This window comes from Cornus florida, unplaced genomic scaffold, assembly GCF_030987335.1.
Source record: "Cornus florida cultivar Cherokee Brave unplaced genomic scaffold, ASM3098733v1 CherokeeBrave_3.0.0_Hap2_Chr05, whole genome shotgun sequence".
Lineage (NCBI taxonomy): Eukaryota > Viridiplantae > Streptophyta > Magnoliopsida > Cornales > Cornaceae > Cornus > Cornus florida.
The window spans coordinates 53,610,239-53,617,862 of record NW_026775575.1 but is presented as its reverse complement, the minus strand read 5'-3'; the positions used below and the strand labels follow the sequence as shown (position 1 = coordinate 53,617,862).

Below are 7,624 nucleotides of genomic sequence, written 5' to 3'. Positions count from 1 at the left end.
CTGGATCGACTGGTGCGTCGTTCGCTGTGAGATCTGCTGCTGCTGCTGCCTCAGCTGTGGCCTCTACCTCCTCAGCCTCTAGCTCCTCTACAGCCACGACTGTGTGGTCCTGCAGTCTAGTAATGATGGCATTGTAGCTCTTGTTTAAGTCCTTCTTCAAGAAGTGATGGGAACCTCTCTCAGGGTGCTCCCGAGGATGAATAGGGTAGTGCTGGTCGATAAGAATCTGGGTGATAAGGTGGCCGAATGGGAGAGACTTAGCCCGTCCGGGCTTCTCCTTGCTAATATACTCGTCAAATAGCTTCCTCATCACGCTCCAGATGAGCGCAGGAATAGATACCTAGTGGCCCGTGTAGAAAGCATAGAGGGCTGTCAGATAGTCTCCTTTCTGCTGGATCTTGTGCCCGGCCAAATATATATTCCGAAAGAGAACATAATCAAAGAACCATAGGTCATCTGGAAAGAATGTGCGAGTGGCAAAAGTCTCGCCATCGGCATGGTGACCTGTAAGAAATACTGCCATGTCCACATAAGAAGGCCTGTATAGCCTCGGATATAACTCCTGTAGCTCCGGAGGGCATCTGTGTGGACAATGGCAAGAGCGGGCTAGCGAGTCCACAGTGATAGTGATATGATGGCCATCTATAGTAGTGACCAGCTCTATTATGGTACGCGGGGATGGTCGGAGGTTCTGGAAGAACAACCGTACCAGCCGCGGGTAGACTGGCTCTGTAACTGGGGCAAGAATTACTGTAAGGCCCCTCTGAATGATATCGTGGTAAGCTGATCGGGTCAGCACCGATCTGGAGAAAAAGGCTGTGTCGAACACCGACTCATGGTCTACTGCCATATGCGCATATCTAGGCACGGGCCTGTCACGCTTTTGAACTGGCTGAGCTGGCTGGCGTGGTGGAGATGGTGATGGTGTAAATGCAAGCTGAGCTATAGAGGTGGATGGAATATGATCAACCTCAGCCTCATGAGCAGGTGACTGAGGTAGTGTAGGCTGTATTGGCTCCTCCTATACATGAGAGGGCTCTGCTGGCTCTTCTATCCGTGGTCTGATATGTCGCTGAGGCCCGTGTTGCCTCTTGGCAATAGTCTTGCGCTTAGTCATAGCCTGAAAAATAATTTAAAAACTTGCAAGGGAAGTTAGTACCAGAATTAAGAATTGAAAGCACAAAATAGAAACATGCATGTCAAATAAGATAGACAAAACATATATTACATAAATATATGCAAGTGACAAGATATGAAACATGCTAAACAATGTAAGTATGAAATACATCCAATGTGGAATATCACAGGCATTGGGCATAAATGAGATAGCATGAACATAAGACATGATGAATGGAGTGTGTGTGTGAGATCTGTGAAGTTCGATCGATCATAAAAAGGTTTGAGATCGATCTCAAAACTTCGATCGATCTGAGGTATGAGTTCGATCGATCTCTCAAGATCGATCTGAGATTGAAGTTCAATCGATCGAACTGTGCGAAGGTGAAAACTCAAAGGTCACAGATTTGTGACTTTAGAAGCACGGGGGCCTTCACGACATGGTCGTGGGCCCATCAACACAACAAATCATCAATTACCATTACCCAAACAAGGCCCATACTCCCAAAATCGAATCTAAATACACAAATATGTACAAAGTATATACATACATGCATCAAGCTCATCAATGGTGTATTAATTATGAAAATGGCATGGATTGAACATTTAAAACATGTAAACATGAGATCTAAGCCAAAATCAAGCATGGTGCCTTGGATATTACCTCAACCGAAGGAGAGAAGTGGATGCGAAGAGGGAAAGATGAAATCCGGGATGCGATGAAGAGAGAGAGAGATTCGGGGTGAGCTTGATGTCGCCGGAGGTGTCACCAGAGATGAGAAAGATAGAGAGTGCACAGTGGCGATGAGGGAAGCAAGAGTTAGGGGGGTTGGATCGATCTAAATGATTGATCTTGAGACCCTCCTGGTCTATTTTTAAAAACATTTCCCGATTAGTTCGATCGATCGAACTGAGACTTCAGATCGATCGAACTTGATTTTTGAAATATATATATTTTTATTTATTTATTTATTTTTTAATTTTAATTGAACAATCAAAAATAATTAAAAACTAAATAAACTAAAATATTTTTGTATTTTTTTTTTTAAAAAAACTTTTTGAAAAATAAAATGAAATGAAATGAAAATAAAATAAAATAAAAATGAAAATATTTTTGGATTTTTGAAATTTGAAAAGTCAAAATAAAGTCAAAATAATGAAATGAAAAACTGAGATCGATCAGAACAAGAGTTCGATCGATCAGACATAGGGCAAAAATATACAGGTTTTTGGCTTAGAAAATTGGCTAAGTGTTAGAACTTGAAGATCGATCGAACTTTGAAGTTGGATCGATCGAAGAATTTTAGATCGATCGAAGAATTTTAGATCGATCTTGAAATGTTTTCGATCGATCAGACAGAGGGCTGAAATATGCAGGTTTATGCAGGCTCAAAAATTTTCTAAGTGTGGATGCATGAGATCGATCAAACTTTGAAGTTGGATCGATCGAAGGTCTCCTGATCGATCTAAAAATAAGTTCGAACGATGGGATAGAGAGGTGATTTGGATGTAGGTGGAAATTTTTTCTAAGTGTTGGATGTAGGTGGAAGTTCGATCGATCGAACTCTCAACTGAGATTAATCGAACTTATGCAAAATGCTCAATCACAACACAAAATTTCATACAGTCCTAATCACAGTTCCTATCAATGCATATGAACCAAAAACAAGTATCTAGACTTTGCAAGAAATGAAATTTAAGATAGAAATGAGGGAGGAATAGGGTTTTGACACCCTACGAAATGTTTTTGCTAGTCTTTAACGTCTCTAGCAAGACATTGGGCTCTTTTAGCCCAGATCAAAGATCTTATAATGCATCTCCTCCTTGTTGGGGTGATAGATGCTTTAAACTCTACCTAACAAATGGTTCTTTGAAGAACGTGTTGGATTAAGCTCAAAAGCAAATTTTGATCCTTTGTCTATGCAATCACAACCTTTGGGCTTCCATGCCCTTTCAAAGCAAGAATTTGAAACAACACTTTGAGAATGCAAGGTTGAAGATGATCCTTTAGAAGTTTTGGTCTTACACAAAAACTCACTTCCTTGACATTGAAGATCATGACATTTGTCTACAATATTAACCTCTCCTTCATATTTGTTAAATGAATTGGGTGTGGGATTGAAGATATTCAACTTCTCCTTCATGTGGCTAAATGAGATCTTTATTATCCCCATCCTACAATTGATGTTAGCATTAGCGGTTGCCAAGAAAGGACGGCTAAGGATAATGGGTATTTGGCTTTTAGGATTGGGGACCGGTTCCGTGTCTATGACAACGAAATCAACCGGGAAGAAGAATTTATCAATTTTAATCAAAACATCCTCAATGACACCCCTAGGCTTCTTGATAGATCGGTCGAAAAGTTGCAAAACTACCGACGTCGGTTTTAATTCACCTAGGCCTAATTTGACATAAACCTAGTATGGAAGAAGGTTAACACTTGCTCCTAAGTCAAGAAGCGCCCGATTAATGATATGATCACCAATGATGCATGATATAGTAGGTGAACCGGTGTCCTTAAACTTTGGCAAAGTGTTATGTTGCAAAATTGAGCTTACTTGCTCGGTCAAAACCACTTTTCTTGGTGCTTGGCTCTTGTTCTTCCGCTTTTGGGTGCACAAGTCATTCAAGAATTTGGCATAAGCCGGAATTTGCTTGATTGCATCCAAAAGTGGAAGATTGACTTTTACTTGCCTAAACATTTCCATAATTTCATTGGTTTTTGCCTTTTGCTTTTCCTTCGAAATGGACCCTTTTAAGGCATCCGGAAATGGAACTTTTGGTTCAAACACTTTTTCAGAATTTTCTTTTGAACTCTCTTCAACACAAGAAGTTTTCAAATCATTTTGTTTCAAATCACTTTTCAGCAAAACTTTTTCAACATCATTTTTCAAAACTTCTTTTTCAAACACATTTTTCAAGACTTTCTCATTCATAAGATCATGTATATGTAATGAAGGAGGAATGGGATGTGATACAGGACGGGTGATAACTTGAGGTTGCACCGGTTCACCCTCTTTATTGGACATTTCAACTTGATTGTCCATAATCCTACCACTCTGCAAGGTAGTCACCGCATTAATATGTTCAATGGTGTGGCCTTCCGATGAGGAATGGGTTTCCACAACACATTGTTGCTTAGGTGGGGCATTAATAGGCATCTTTCCTTTCTCTCTTGCAGTGAGAGTGCTTGCTATTTGCCCTACTTAGGTTTCTAGCTTCACAATAGATTGAGAGTGACAATGAAGCAATTGTGTGTTAGCCTCTAAAGTGCCCAAAGCATTCAAAACTTTTTCTTCAAAGGCGGGACTTCAAGTATTTCCTTGGGAATAAGATTGGTTGGGAAAATGAGAATTAGCAAATTGATTCCCTTATGATTAATAAGGTCTATAACCTTGGGATCCTTGGTTTTGAAGTGGAGGTGGAATATACCTTCCTTGAAAACCGCCTTGGTAAGGGATTGAGCCCTCTCCTTGATTTTTCTAAGAGAAATTTGGATGATTCCTCCAACTTGGATTATAGTAAGTACCATAAGGATTGTTTCCTTGGTTCACAAAAGCTACATTGACTTGTTCATTAGGATCATTTTGCACTTGTCCGTGAGGACAATGAGAAATAGAATGAAGAACACTAGAACAAGTTATACATGTTTCATTTGATGCACGATGAGAATGGTTAGGGAAGGAAGATACTTGATTCGCCGAGTTTTGGTTAATCAAAAATTGATCAAACATTTGAGATAAAGACTTCATTTCGCCGGCTATTTCATTTGAATGGTCAACTTGATGTAAGCCAATACTCTTCCTACCTTGTGAATTTCTACCATTCTTGGATGATAATGTTCTATGCAAAGAATTTTCACTCATGCTCTCATAAAGACGCCACACGTCATCCTCATGCCTATCAATGTATGAGCCACCCATGGAAGCATCAACCATACCCTTATAATTGTTTGATAAGCTCTCAAAGAAATATTGAACTAATTGCCATTTGGGCATGTCATGATGTGGACACTTCCTAAGCAACTCATTGAAGCGTTCCCATGCCTCATGAAACGTTTCTCCATCCCTATGTAAAAATTCTCGAATTGAGGTTCTCATGGCATTGGTCTTAGAAACAAGATAATACTGCTTCAAGAACTCTTATTGTATTTTTGCCCAAGAAGTGATTGAAAAAGGCCTGAGATTGTTAAACCAATACTTTACCTTGTCTTTTAAGGTGAATGGAAAAATTTTGAGTCTTAAAACCTTTTCTGGCATGTCCGTATATTTTACAGTGGACCATACTTCTAGAAACTCATCCAAATGCTTATAAGGTTCTTCACTTGGAAGTCCATGATAGTTAGGAAGCATTTGAATGGTTTGTGGCTTAATTTTATAATGATGTGCTCTAAATGGAGGCAATCGGATGCATGTAGGTGCATTATACTCATTAGGCACATAATGGTCTCTTAAAGCAACATGTGGATTAGCTACTTAAGGTGCAACACGAACACCTTGGTTTTGAATTCCTTGATTAATGATGGGAGGTTGTGGAGCATACATTGGCCTTAGTATTCCATATAGAACTTGGCCTTGTTGTTGTTGTGGTTGGTGAATGAATGGCCTAGGCATGCCTAATGGTACTTGTATGTTCTCATTGTGCACATTTGGATGAAGGACACCTTGTTGGTCTATATGACCAAGGTCCTCTAAATTATCTTCATTATGGCCTTCCATTGATGAAATGGATCGGGTAGAAGTAGAACTTCCTCTTCCCTTTGGATTTCTAACTACGGATTCAATATGCAAATCAAGAGGGACAAGAGTTGGTCTCAATGAACGACGACCATGCATGCACAATGCAAAACACAACAAGCACAAAGAATGACAAACACTTCAACTTTACAACAATTTCAATGAAACTTCCTCCACAAACACTTAATTCATACTCCCATTGATCGGTTGGTCAATTAACATCAACCTTCGCAATAGCACAAATCATTGTAAAATAGGGCTATTGGTCGGGTAAGTCGAACCACTGGGACTGCGCTAGTCTTAAGGCAACCTAAGTATCTAGAGTTATTTAAGAATGATAAGGTGTAATAAGGAGTTGTTGATTGGTTTGTCACTAAGCTAGTAATTGAAGTGTGCATAAAACAAGAATGCTAGTAAATGTAAAGGAAGGAGATCTAGGTAGAGAGGGCTAGGGAAGTGAATCCACTACCTATCCATAAGCATGTTAATACATGATTTACTTGGGGAATAATATATACACATAACCATGAAATGCAACAACATAAAATTGCTACATTACCTTCAAGAATTTTTATGAAATCAATAGGCAAGAATAACTTATCAAAGTATTGCATGCTTTGGTTACCTAAACTAGGTTGCAACCTTAGACATACTCACTAAGCATAGAGTTATCAAGCCCTTAATCACATAGTAGAAGCACATGACATTAGGAATCAAGAATAATCTATCAAAAGAGAACCCTAAGCTATAGACTATCAAATTTCTCAAGCATCATGCCAATAAAAACATTTCCATAAACTCATCTTCGTTGTCACTATGAAAATGGAAGCAAAATAATCATAAGAGGAAACAATCTTAAGACAAGATCTTAAACTCAAAATGATCATTAATAGACATTGAAGCTCTTCACATCAAATAAAGCTCTAGTTCATGGAAAGGTCATATATATACATTACATCCCCAAATGTAAATCGAAAACAAGACATGCTTACAAGAAGGAGTTTTATCACCTCCCTAGAAGGGAGTTAGTTACCCATTGCCAAGCTAGAAGAAGGAAGAAGCTCCATCTTCATGGCCATTTTCGTGCAACCTCCTTGGAGCTTCAAGAACACCTTTCTTACTCTCTTCTCTCTCCTCTAATCTTGTAGAAATGTAGGATAATGTTATATGTGGCCTCCCTCCCTTTATTAGATATCTTATCCACTCCAAGAGGCCACCCACCAACATCTCCAACCACTTCATTAAAGAGGAAAACAAAATGAAGAAACCAAGGTGCAAGTGGGCTGAAATGAGCCATTTTCGAAGGGCATTCTGCCCAAAATTCGAGCACTCGAAGCAAGGCCTCGAGCACTCGAATTTAGTGTAAAAAGCTCCATGCTTCACTTGCTCCGCCCAGACCTACTTTGATGAAATGGCCATAACTTTGCGCTCCAAACTCTGAATGACAAACTGTTTGAAGATTTGGAGAGCCAATTCAGATCTTTAAATACTTCATGTTTTGGTGGAGATCCAATTCTCAAGGATGATTGGTCTAAAATGAAGGTCAAGGCAGAATTTCATTGCTGCCAGGCAGTTCTGCGCACCTCTGGTAACAAGGCCATAAATCTCTGCTCCGAGCTCCGAATGACAAACCGTTTGAAGATTTGGAAAGCTGATTCAGAGGTCTAAATATTTCATGTTATGATGGAAGTCCAGTTCTCAATTTTTCAAGGTCAAAATGGCGAGCAAAGTTCAGGATCTACTGCTGCCAGAAATTCAGCCTTGTGCCTTTT

General features: G+C 39.5%; 1 pseudogene; it reads left to right on the top strand.

Moving 5' to 3' along the window:
• The first annotated feature begins 5,112 nt into the window (after positions 1-5,112).
• Positions 5,113-5,211, top strand: LOC132310617 (small nucleolar RNA R71; annotated as a pseudogene).
• Positions 5,212-7,624: the final 2,413 nt, after the last annotated feature.